The following is a 13665-nucleotide window of genomic DNA, read 5'->3' as shown; positions in this document are numbered from 1 at the left end:
TAATAAGGGAAATTAAAAAAAAAAAAAAAACTAAATGTGAATGAGCCCAATAACAAAATGGAGGAGACAAAGACAATAATCAATGAGTCAAAAGATATTTTAAAACTTACCTAATCTGAATAATGGGAAGAAGAAAATAGAATGCAAACAAGAATGGCCAGAGTCTTAGGAACTTGTAGGTTGATGACAAAATATCTAGCATTTGTGTTACCGGAGTTGTGGAAGAAGTAGAGAAAGAAAATGGAACTCAAAAAGAAACCACAAAAATAATGTCTAAAAATTTTCCATAAAAGACATAAATCTGCAGATTTAAGAAACGGAATGAACTTCAACAAAGACAAGCCTGAAGAAGTTCACAACCAGAAACATCAGGGTCAAACTTTTCAAAACTGTAGACAAAGAAACAATCATAAAAACAGTGAGAAAGAACAACTTACACAGACATAAAGAAGCACATTTCTAATTATAACAGGAGATTTCTCATCAGAAGCCATAGAGGATAGAAGAGTTTTCAAATGCTGAAAGAAAGAAACTGTCAACACCAAATGCTCTGTCCAGTGAATATAATTTTTCAGGAATTAAAGAGAAATCAATGCTTCTGAGAGAAAAAAAAAAAAACTATAAACATTTGTATCAAAAAGTCCTACCCTAAAGGAATGGCTAAAGAAAATTCTCTGTAAACATAAAAAAGTAATCAAAGAAGGAATCTTGGAATATCACAAAAGAAGGAAGAAGAGGCTAAGCAAAAATATGTGTGATGTAATAACAAACATTCCTTTTTATGTTGAGACTTACAGATATTATTGATAGGTGGAAAATTTAAAAATTGTCCATATTGGTTTCAAATGTTATAGAGGAAATATTTAAGACAATTACACTATAAATTGGGGAGAAGGAAGAAATGTAAAGGGAAGAAAGTTTCTATACTTCATTCAAACTTGTAAATATGATTTCAATAATAGACCATGGTAGAATATGCATATGTAATGCAGTGCCCAGGAAAACCACAAAAAAATGCTATTCTATGAGATATACTTTAGCAGATTATAGATAAATCAAAAGAATTATACAACAATGTTTCCACAGAAGTGCAGGAAAACAATAACAGAAAATGAACAAAGAAAAATACAAAATGGCAACCTTAAGCCCTAACGTGTTAATGATTATATTAAATGCAAATGGCCTAACTGCACCAATTAAAAAATACATATTTGTAAAGGCTGGAAAACACAATATAACTATATACAGTCTACATGAAACTGGGTCATTCATATATTCTTTGTTGGAATATAACACAATACAGGCATTCCAAAAAACAACTTGGCATTTTCTAAATATATAACTGTTATATGACTCAGTATTTGCACTTCTGGGCATTTATTTGAAAAAGAAATGAAAACTAGGATTCATACAAAAAACCGTTATTAAATGTTTGCAGTAAATTTATTTGCAGTAGTCTAAAACTGGAAACAACTTAGATATCCTTCAATGGGCAAATGGTTAAACCAACTGTGGTACGCCACACCAGAGAATACTGCACAGTAACAAAAAGTAATAAATTACTATAACATGCAACAGCCTGAGTGAATCTCTGGAGTGTTCTGCTGAGTGGGGAATGAAAAGCCAATTCCCCAAAGTTACATACTGTAAGATGTTAGATAAATTTTATTTATCTAACATGTTTGAAATGGCAAAATTATAGAAATAGAGAACAAATTAGTAATTTCTAAGGATTATGGAGGAGGTAAAGGCAGGAGGGAAGTGAATATGTCTATCGAAGGGTAACATGAGGGATCTTTTTGATGATGGAAATGTTCAGTATTTTGAATATATCAATATCTGTCCTGGTTGTGATATTATACTCTAAATTTTCAGTATGGTAGCATGAGGGAAATTGGGTAAAAGGTACATGAAACTGTCTGTCATTTCTTACATTGCATGTGTATTAGTCCATTCTCATGCTGCTAATAAAGACATACCAGAGACTGGTAATTTATAAAGGAGAGAGGTTTAATTGACTCACAGTTAAGCATGGCTGCGGAGGCCTCAGAAAACTTGCAATCATGACAGAAGAGGAAGCAAACACATCATTCTTCACATGGAGGCAGCAAGCAGAAGTGCCAAGCCTAAGGGGAAAAACCCCTTATAAAACCATCAGATTTCATGAACACTCACTCACTATCATGAGAAAAGCATAAGGAAAACAGCCCTTTGATTAAGTGACCTCCCCCGTGATTAAATTACCTCCCACCAAGTCCCTCCTATGACATGTAGGGATTATGGGAACTTCAATTAAAGATGATATTAGGGTGAGGACACAGCCAAACCATGTCATTTCACCTCTGGCCCCTCCCATCTCATGTAATCACATTTCAAAGCACAATCATGCCCTCCCAACAGTCCCCCAAGGTCTTAACTTAATCCAGAATTAACTTAAAAGCCTAAATCCAAAATCTCTTCTGAGACAAGGCAAGTCCCTTCCACCTATGAGGAAGGAAGTAACTAACTTGCAAAATAAAAAGCAAGTTAGTTACTTCCTTGTTATAATGCAGGTACAAATATTGGGTAAATACACCTATTCCAAATAGGAGAAATTGACCAATGCAAAGGGACTACAGGCCCCATGCAAGTCCAAAATCTAATAGGGCAGTCATTAAACCTTAAAGTTCCAAAACAATCTCCTTTGACTCCATGTCTTACAACCAGGTAACACTGATGCAAGGGATGGGTTCCCGCAGCCTTGGGCAGCTCTGTTCCCGTAGCTTTGCAGAATACAGGCCTCCTCCTGGCTGCTTACGCTGGCTGGCATTGAGTATCTGAAGCTTTTCCAGGTGCAAGGTGAAAGCTGTCAGTGGATCTACCATTCTGGGGTCTGGAGTTTGGTGACCCTCCTCTCACAGCTCCATTAAGCAGTGCCCCAGTGGGGACTCTGTGTAGGGGCTCCAACCACACATTTTTCTTGCACACTGTGCTAGCAGAAGTTCTCCATGAGGGCCCCAACCCTGTAGCAAACTGCTGCCCAGATATACAGGCATTTTCATACATCGTCTGAAATCAAGGTGGTGGTTCCCAAATCTCAATTTTTTACTTCTTCTGTGCACCCACAGGCTCAATACCACTTGGAAGCTGCCAAAGGCTTGGGGTTTGCACCCTCTGAAGCAATGGCCCAAGCTGTACCTTGGCTCCTTTTAGCCATGGCTGCAGCACCTGGGATACCGGGCACCAAGTCTCTAGGCTGCACATAGCAAGGGGGGCTAATAAAGACATACTTGAGACTGGGTAATTTATAAAAAAAAGTTTTAATTAACTCACAGTTCATCATTGCTGGAAAGGCCCCCGGAAACTTATAATCATGGCAGAAGGGGAAGCAAACACGTCCTTCTTCATATGGTGTCAGCAAGGGGATGTGCTGAGCAAAAGTGGAAAAGCCCCTTATAAAACCACCACATCTTATGAGAAGTCACTCACTATCAGGGAACAGCATGAGGATAACCACACCCATTATTAAATTACCTCCCACCAGGTCCCTCCCGTGACAAGTGAGTATTATGGGAACTCAAATTTAAGATGAGATTTGGGTGTGCATGTAGCCAAAATATATCAGCATGCGCATTTATAATTATCTCAAAATTAAATGTGTAATTTAAAAAAAGAAGTGCAGAGTGATTGAAGGAAAGAATGTAATTTTAGGATCCTGAAACTTCAGTATCATTGCTTCAGGGACAAACGGCCTCTGCAAGATGCAGTTCTAGTTCTAGTCATTGTGGACACAGAGGTAGGCATGTCTCACTTGGTCCTTGCTCTCATAGATATGACATTCTAATTGGGGATTCGAATAGAGAAAAAAATGGTGGCAGAATAATTTCAGTTAGTTTTTAATTGATATGAAAATATTAAGTGAATGGGGTGAAGTGATAAGAATACCAGGAGAGAGGGAGGAGGATTAATTTAGGCTCCTCTGATGTGATGATCCTTTAGTGGTAACCTGATTGAAGTGAAGGAGATAGCTAGAAAGAGTATACCACAAAAAAAGAGCAGGTGCAAAGATCCTAAGGCAGGAATGAGTTTGACAGCTTGATATATTTGGAAGACAAAATAAATCTAGTGGGCTGTAGCTCTGTGAGTAGGACAGCCCTTGATAAAGCAGAAATATTTAGGCCATGATAAAGAGTTTAAATTGTATGTTGAATCTAAAGAAAAGCCATTCCAGAGACTTGAGTGGGAAATGGCATGATCTAGTTTATTTATTTATGTATGTTTGTATTATTTTTTTAATCATCCTGGCTACTGTTTGGAGAATGAGTAGAGAGGTCCAAGAATAGAATCAGAGAGAACAGTTAGGAGGCTTTGAAGCAAATAAGAACTCCTAGAAGAGTCAGATGTCAGATTAGGTAGACATAAATATCTTAAAAAGTTCTTCGTGATTCAATAAGCATGGAGCCTGAACTGAAAATAGAAGCTGTGCAGAAAAAGATCTGTTCATAAATCCAGGAAGCCAAAGGTAAAATCTGACAGGCTGTGATACTATAATTTTAGAAGAACGATGCCAGGCATAGATGATCTCTAATAGCCTGTAACTTAACTGACCATGAGCTCCCTTCTTTGGTGCATTTTATAAGGTACTTAAGCTTAAAGAAACAATTCGAGGTTAGTTAAAGATGATCACCAATTAAATGGCCACTTTGTTCAGGTGTATTCTAAAAGTTATTTACTGCTCTTTGAATTAAATGTCTAATTAGTTTCTTACTTGAGTGTTAAACAGGGCTAATGGCAGTTGATGCCTATCTAGTAAGAAGTTGAGGTTTCCAACATTTTTTCCTACGATGAAAACTAAGATACCCTCCTATTTATTAAGACGGGTTCTTCTATATATATATCTTTTATATATATCTTTTATTTATATCTTTTATATATCTTTTATTTCCTGCCAATCCCTTAAAATCCCCTTAAAGCATTTTTACCTTCCTAACTTGAATGTGGTTAAAATCATACCACAAGATTTTGAAATATATTTCTTTCTAGTCTCAAATTGTAAGATTAATATTTGCACAAGAACAATAAGCAAAAGATTGGTGCTTAAGAATGCAGGTTTGGAAAGCGTGCTTCCTGTGTTAGAGTATTGACTCTACCAACTGGCTGGTGACCTGAAGCAAGTCATTTATTTTTCATAATACCTCAGTTTTCTCATGTATAAATGGAGATAAAAATAATAGCTCATCCTAATGTTGTTTTGAGAATTCAAGCCTGCCTAGAAATCTCAGTCTTCTTGACGCCCAGGAAGGACCGGAGGCAGCTGTATGGAATCTCTGGGGGTCTGTTCCACTGCAAGTGATGAAGAGGCAGCTTTAAAGGGATGCCACGAATTTAACACTCACACTAAAGAAGATAGGATTGATATCCTCCATGATTCTTTCTTAAATGAGAATGGTTGTCACATTTGGTATACCTAATGCAATGTACATCCTACTAGATGATGACTTGTCAGATTTTGAGGAGATGCAGGTATTCTGGAGTGGGTAAGAAAAAGAACTGAATATTAGAGTCATCAATGCTCTGCTGATTATATGTCGAACCTACATGACTGCTATTAATCCTATCCCCACGTAAGTGCTACCCAGAAGTCCTAGGACCCTCCAAACAGGACTTAACAGAAGACAGATAAAATAGAAAGTTCAAAGGCAAAAGAGAAGGAGATCCATCTTTATGGAGTTGAAACGGCTTTCATTCTTCAGGCTTAATAAGAGCAGTGGACACATTGGCCACTAACAGACCTGACAACACCGGGCCTCACGATTTGTGGAAAATTAGCTACTAATACATGGAAACTATGAGGTAAACCTACAATTGCTGGGGTATCTGTAAGTAGGAGATGTAGTAAGTGCTACTCTGGCTTCCTAGGTTCTCTTAGTCTGAATAGAGTAGCTGGCATCTCATTCATTTCATGGTATTAGCCTACTATTGTCTTCAGTTGTCTAGGGAGGAATACGTAGACTTTAATCTAGCTCTATGTTTTATAACCCTTATAGAGAAGATTGAATACAGAGAAAACAGTCCTGACTCTCATTTGCCTACAGCCCCCAGATGTGGAGCTGAGTGTTAGAAGACAACAGTATCTTTACTCGTGCATTTCCCTAGAGACAGAGGATGGGAAGCAATTATTTAAGCAAAATTCATTGGGTTTTCTTCCTCCATGAGTTGTCTGAACACTGAATAGAATGTAAAGGACCCCTGATATTTCTGAAGGTATTCTGCATACCTCTTTCTATCCAGATATGATTGTTTGGGGAATGACAACAATAATATAAGAATTACTGGACAATAAAAATTCATCCAAATCCTAAGGTTCTTTCCCATCAATTTCTAATATCTGTATTAGTTTTCTAGGACTGCCATGACAAAATATTACAGCCTGGATGACTTAAACAACAGAAATTTATTTTATCACAGTTTTGGAACCTGGGAATTCAATATCAAGCTGCTGTTGGGTTTAGTTTCCCCTGACACCTCTCTGCCTAGCTTACATATGGCCCCCTTCTCACTTTGTCCTCATACAATCTTCTCTATTTGCATTCCTCTGGAGCCTCTCTCTTTTTTTTTTTTTAAAAAAGGCACTAGTCATCTTGGATTAGGGCCCTACCCTTGGGACCTAATTTAATTGTAATGGATTTATGTCCAAATACAGTCACATTTGGCAGTACTTGGGGTTAGAAATGCTAGTGAATACACAATTCAGTCCATAACATTACCTAAAGCATAGGTCAGTTGAAGTGTTGATTCTATCTTTGCACTGTCCAAGGAACACAATGCTATCAATCATCTGTATAATAATGAGTGAAAAGTGAAAACCTAATATCACTAGGAAATAGCTTTTTTTTTTTTTCTTTTTTCAATGGTAGCAGAACAGAAGCCTAAATCTGTAGTGACCTTTACTGTTAACTAATAGTGATGGTAGCCTAGAGTTCAGCAGACTTGGAACATATAAGGAGGGTGTTCTTGAGAAGCCTGTCATGGGCTGGAAATTTAGAAAAGTCTAGGAATGTCTTAACCCTTTCATGGCTCCCATTTTTCCATCTGAAAACTGGTTATTATATCTGGCTTTATTCCAGAGGTATTAAAGCATGAGTCTGGCCAAGTCATATAAAGATATATAGAAACCGCATATTAATTATAAACATATTTGATATAAAATAGCTTAACTATTTTATATAGATATGGGTTCTCAACATGTTGCCCAGGCTGATCTCGAATTCCTGGGCTCAAGCAACCCCCCTGCCTCGGCCTCCCAAAGTGTTGGAATTACAGACATGAACCACTGCACCTGGCCAAAATAGCTAAACTAAATGACAACAAGAGTAATTTTCATGTTTTATGACTTCCTATGAGTGTTCTAAGAAAGAGACTTATTTCCCAAGTTATAATAATAATAGTTAGTATTTATCACATTTATTTTGGGTAAGGGTTTTTAAAAATTTTTTACATGTATTAGCTTGTCTTTCCCACAGCATAGTCTTATTTTATGAAGAGAAAATTATGTAGAAGAGATATTTTAAAACTTGCCCAACGTGAAGAGCTAACAAGCAATAGGGTTGTAATTAAAATTTAAGCACACTGGCTAAGAGTCATTATGCACTGTTTGTGCCTCTTTCCTTCTTACCAAGGATGACATATTTAAATTATTTAAGTTATTCCTTTTTAGTCCAAATGTTTATCATGTGAAATAGTTAACAAAAGAAGTAATGAAAAGATCTTGCTCTAAATACCTGCAAAGGTTTAACATGGAGTATTCATGACACGGAAATTCTTATAATGCAAATATATGTTTATGAGAGAAGCTTAACATTTATCATTGTGAATACTTGGGATGAAACACGCTAGAAAAAAATGGGGAAAATTTTCAACATATGCAAATCAACAAATGTGATTCACCACATAAATAGAATTAAAAATAAAAACCATATGATCTCTTAATTGATGCAGAAAAAGCCTTAGATAAAAATCCAACATCATTTCATGATAAAAATTTTCAACAAACTAGGCATCCAAGGATCATGCCTCAAAATAATAAGCATCATCTATGGCCAACCTGATACTGAATGGTCAAAAGCCAACATAGTACTGAATGCACAAAAACTGTAAACATTTCCCTTGAGAACTAGAACAAGACAAAGATGCCCACTCTCACCACTCCTATTCAACACAGTACTGGAAGTGCTAGAGCAATCAGGTAAGAGAAAGAAAAGGCATCCAAATAGACAAATAAGAAGTGAAACCATCTCTCTTTGTGGACAATATGAATATATACCTAGAAAATCATAATGGTTCTGCCAAAAGACTCCTGAAACTGATAAATGATTTCAATAGTTTCAGGATACAAAATCAAAGTGTAAAAATCAGTAGCATTCCCATACACCAACAATGTTCAAGCTGACAGCCAAATCTAGAATGCAATCCCATTTACAATACTACAAGAATAAAATACCTATGAATACATCTAACTAAGTAGGTAAAATATCTCTACAAGGAGAACTACAAAACGTGGCTAAAAGAAATCATAGATGACATAAATAAATGGAAAACCATTCCATGCTCATGGATTGGAAAAATCAGTATCATTAAAATAGCCACAACACCCAAAGAAACCTACAGATTCACTACTATTCCTATCAAACTACCAGTGACATTCTTCACATAATTAGAAAAAACTATTTTAAAATTAATATGGAATCAAAAAACAACCCAAATAAACCTAAGCAAAAAGAACAAAGCTGGAAGCATCATGTGACCTGACTCCAAACTATACTATAAGGCTACAGTAAACAAAACAGTGTGGTACTGACACATAAACAGAGCATAGACCAATGGAACATAATATGGAACCCAGAAATAAAACTGCACATCTACTGTCACCTGATCATCAACAAAGTTGACAACAACAAGCAATGGGGAATAGATTCCCTATTCAATAAATGGTGCTGGAATAACTTGGCTAACCATATGCAGAAGAATAATCTGGACCCCTACATTTTATCATATATCAAATTCAATTCAAGATGCATTAAAGATTTAAATGTAAGACCTCAAACTAAGAATTCTAGAAGAAAATTTGGAAACACCATCCTGGACATTGGCCTTGGGAAAAAAATTATGACTAAGTTCTCAATAGCAATTGCAATAAAAACAAAAATTGACAAGTCAGATCTAAGTAAACTAAACAGCTTCTGTGCAGCAAAAGAAACTATCAACAGAGTGAATAGACAACGTATAGAATGGGAGAAAATATTTGCAAGCTATGCATCTTACACATGTCTAACATCCAGAACTTACAAATGTCTAACATCTGGAACTTAAACAATTTCATAAGTAAGAAACAAATAACCACATTAAAAAATAGGCAAAATACATGAACAGAAACTTCTCCAAAGAAGACGTACAAGTTGCTAATGAACATATCTTAAAATATTCAACATCACTAATCAGAGAAATGCAAATCAAAACCATGGGATACCATCTCATGCCAGTCAGAATGGCTATAACTAAAGGGTGAAAAAACAACATGTTGGAGGGTCTGCAGAGAAAAGGGGAACACTTATACACTGTTGGTGGGAATGTTCAGCCTCTGTGGAAAACAGTTTGGAGATTTCTCAGAGAACTTAAAACAGCAATACCATTCAACCCAGCCATCCCATTACTGAGTATACATCCAAAAGGAAACAAACTTTTCTACCAAAAAGTCACAGTGCTTGCATGTTTATTGCAGCACTATTCACAATACCAAAGACATGTAATCAACATAGGTGACCATCAGTGGGGAATGGATAAATAGAACATGGTACATATACACCATGGAATACCACACAGCCTTAAAAAAAAAAAAAAAAGAATAAAATTGTGTCCTTTGTAGTAACATGGATGCAGCAGGAAGACATTATCCTAAGTGAATTAATGCAGGAACAGGGAACCAAATACTCTGGACATTCTCACTGATAAGTTTTCTAGAAGAAAACTTAGCAAACACCATTTTAGAAATTGAGTATTCATAGACATAAAAACGGCAAAAATAGAGAGTAGACACTACTAGAGTGGGCAATGTGGAAGGGATGTAGGGGTTGAAAACTGTTGGGTACTGATTTGATTTGGCTCTGTGGCCCCACTCAAATCTCATCTTAATTTGTACTCCCAAAATTCCCATATGTTGTGGGAGGGACCTAGTGGGAGATAATTTGAATCATGGGGTATGTTCCCCCCATACTGTTCTCATGGTAGTAAACAAGTCTCATGAGATCTGATGGTTTTATCAGGGGTTTCCAATTTTGCATCCTGCTCATTTTCTCTTGTCACTGCCATGTAAGAAGTGCCTTTTGCCTCCCACCATTATTCTGAGGCCTCCTAGCCATGTGGAACCACAAGTCAAATTAAACTTATTTTTCTTCTCAGTCTTGCGTATATCTTTATGAGCAGCATGTAAATAGACTAATATAGGTACTATGGTACCTGTATACCTGTGTTGAAGTACTGCATACTTCAACATCACACAACACACTCAGGTAACAATCTGCACATGTGCCCCAAATCTAAAATAAAAGTAAAAAAAAATAAAGAGTATGAGAGCATAGTTGTATTCAACACCAACAATTATGATTACACTAACTAAACAGGTTGTAGCTAAGGAGAATGTTGAACAAGGAAAGAGAATAGTAAAAGTTTATCCCTCAAATTGAGTGTGAGCATCAGTTCAGAAAACAGCTCCAAAAGGAAAAATGTATTCTGGAAAGAAGCTATTTCTAGGATTTCAGATATCTGTATTGGTAAAGAAGGACTTAAAAGTTCTCTTATTAGAGCTTTTGCTGACTCACATACATCCATCTCTACACTCATGCATAAATATCTTCTGTTTGACAATGACAGTTTCACAAATAGTAAATTAAGACAAAATAAACTATGCTGCTGAGTACAGTGATAGCTTACAATTGTATCTCCTGTCTAGAACTGGATATAAAGTGCACTGTATTGAATACTCTAAATTTGTTACTCAAAAACTTTTTTTTGGTGAATTAAAAATTGAGAGTTTCAACATATTGCTAGAAAACTGAAGACGGTCTATTAAACAAGACTTCATGGAATGCTTTTGCTGAAGCATCTAGAAAAAGAACTTTTCATATTGTTTCTTAAGAAAGTCTTGACATTTTAGTCCATTATAACTCATCAAAAATACTGCACAACTTGTGTAGGTTTCTAGATGGACACAAGGATGCAGTGGATCTGAAATCTAGGAGACGGTTTTAACTTCAATTCAATCTTTTATATCATGTCTTTAAACAAAATTGGATGATAGTTCTGGCTTCCAGTTTGGTATATATAGAACTGAAAGATGTACAGAATAGATATTAGTGATGATTCCAAACTTATGATAAAAAAGAGCCAAACTACATTGAAATTCATGACTTTTAACAAACTCATTGGAAAACTGAGGTCACAGAACAAATAACTGGCCCCCAAATCTAAGATACAGTGTCTCTAGGGAGAAGTGACATACAAATGCATTGCCCACCTAAGGTCGATGAAACTGGAAACCAGTAAGAATTCAGCTAGGAATGATGAAAAATTGAAGTAGGCCTAGTCTGGGTTGGCAGAATCATGTGGAAATCCCTGGGTGCTACAAAATCGAAAGAGTCTTTACTCTTTTGCAGGATCTTTCTCTGTTAACCACAAGGAGCATTCAAAATGCAGATTGGAAAGAGCCACACAAACTTGTAAGGTAGTCGTCCTGCAGGAAGGCAAGAAACCTCACTTTTCCTCCTATAACTCTTTTGTTTTGTGGTTATTGCTTTAATCTAAACCACCCTTTTCTCCAGCATACTTTGCAATGTCAATCTATATGGCTTCCCCATGTACCAAAGTTCCAGCAAAACTGATGTCACAATTTTTTTTTTATATCTGGTAACTAGAATAATAATAGTAGGAAGACTAATTTCTACTAAATGAATGATCAGAGATCATGTACAATAAGTCTTCCATTTCTAATAAAACAATAAAAAGAAATGAAGAGATGTGGAAGTCAATATGGTGAATACATGTGTACACGTACATATACATGTACATACATGCCCTCATCTGCAGAGTAAAATCTTTTGAGTTACTCTCTTATCTCTACTTGGGTTGAATTTATGATCATAATTTATATTGGGAAGGAGTGAATGCCTGTAAGGTATCAAAATTCTGTAAAAGTCATCAAAAACTGGTATCTGTTCTTGCTAACATGCATGCCATTCCTATAGTAATTCAAGTTTTAAAAAATATAATTAAAAAATTGAAAACATTAAGGAGGTCATAATATTAAATGATAATTTTTTAAAAAATGTTGTTTATAGAAAACTCATATAAAAGAAAAACTGAATCACACATGCCAGAGTAGAAAAAATAAGTAAAATTATAAGACATGGACCCAAGGAGAACCCTGAGATCCAAGAGCAGATTCAAGAGCTCCAGCATTGTCTTAGAACTGAAAATATTCAGAGGTCTTCTAAGTGCATGTCTTTCAGTGCTGTTTCCTCTTGTTTTGATTTTTATTGTGATCACCTATCCACTGATCCAAGACAAAAACAGCTTAGTCACCGGGCTTGTCATGTACAGATAGAACTGGCATAATGACATTGTAACTGGTTTCTTTTAAATGTTTTCAGAAATCTTAAGTCAAATTATTTTGTGTTGCCTTATAACACATTGTGGATCTGCACACATTCTGTAAAGTCTGTTGCAGACTGTTGTAACTCCCTCATGTGTATAATTGAGTGACCAACTCACGATTGCTGAGACCTTTCTTGCTCTAACATCAGTCCTCCGATCTTCTTAGAATTCAGCTGTGTCATTCTTCATGGGACTATTGAATGTAAATGACATGTTTAGCAGAGCCAGGGTCAGTATGGCCCACTGGCTACAAACAAAGTAATAAAATTACTTCTCTAAGTTAAGGTTTATATAACGCTTTCTTTATACACATGGGTTTTTATTCATTTTTTGTTTTCCGTAATTGTCCCTTTCTTTTTTTCCTGGGCCTTTCCTCTATATTATAAATCTGTCACCCTCTCCCCTGGGTAAATTGTATATTATGACCTATAGTATGTAAATGGTATAGATGTATTATACTATAATCTATTTAGTCAGTGACTTATTTATTGGCCTTCCTTTTTACTTATTTTCTTCCACTTTTGCTCTCTTTTATTAAATGTCTTTGTAAGATATGTCTATAAGTATTGATATTCACAGTCTAGATATGAGATTTTACGCTTCTTGCAGGCTCACAAGTTGGCCTGTGTCGATTTCATGGGTTCTGGCAGAAGACATGAGGAACTGTATAATTCAAGTACAGCAGGCAGCAGGATGTCATGCTCATGTCTATTTCTCCTCAGGTTCTATGTGGACTACAGTGAGTAGCCCAGGTGAATGCTTTGCATGAAGCAAAAGAACCTCAATTTGTAAAAGTTCAAATGTTTTACCAAGGAAACCTGCCTCATCTTTGACCCAAGAGATGTATTATTTTTATTATAACGCATTTCATTTATCTATGTCACTGGAGACTAAACAAACCTGCCCCCTACTCTGTAAGGAGACTCTATCTCTGTCTTCCAAGGCTTGTTGAAAGTATTCTCTGGGAAAAAAATACTGACA

This window comes from Sapajus apella, unplaced genomic scaffold, assembly GCF_009761245.1.
Source record: "Sapajus apella isolate SASKATOON/1434 unplaced genomic scaffold, GSC_monkey_1.0 scaffold9, whole genome shotgun sequence".
Taxonomy (NCBI): Eukaryota; Metazoa; Chordata; class Mammalia; order Primates; family Cebidae; genus Sapajus; species Sapajus apella.
This window is presented reverse-complemented; position numbering follows the sequence as displayed.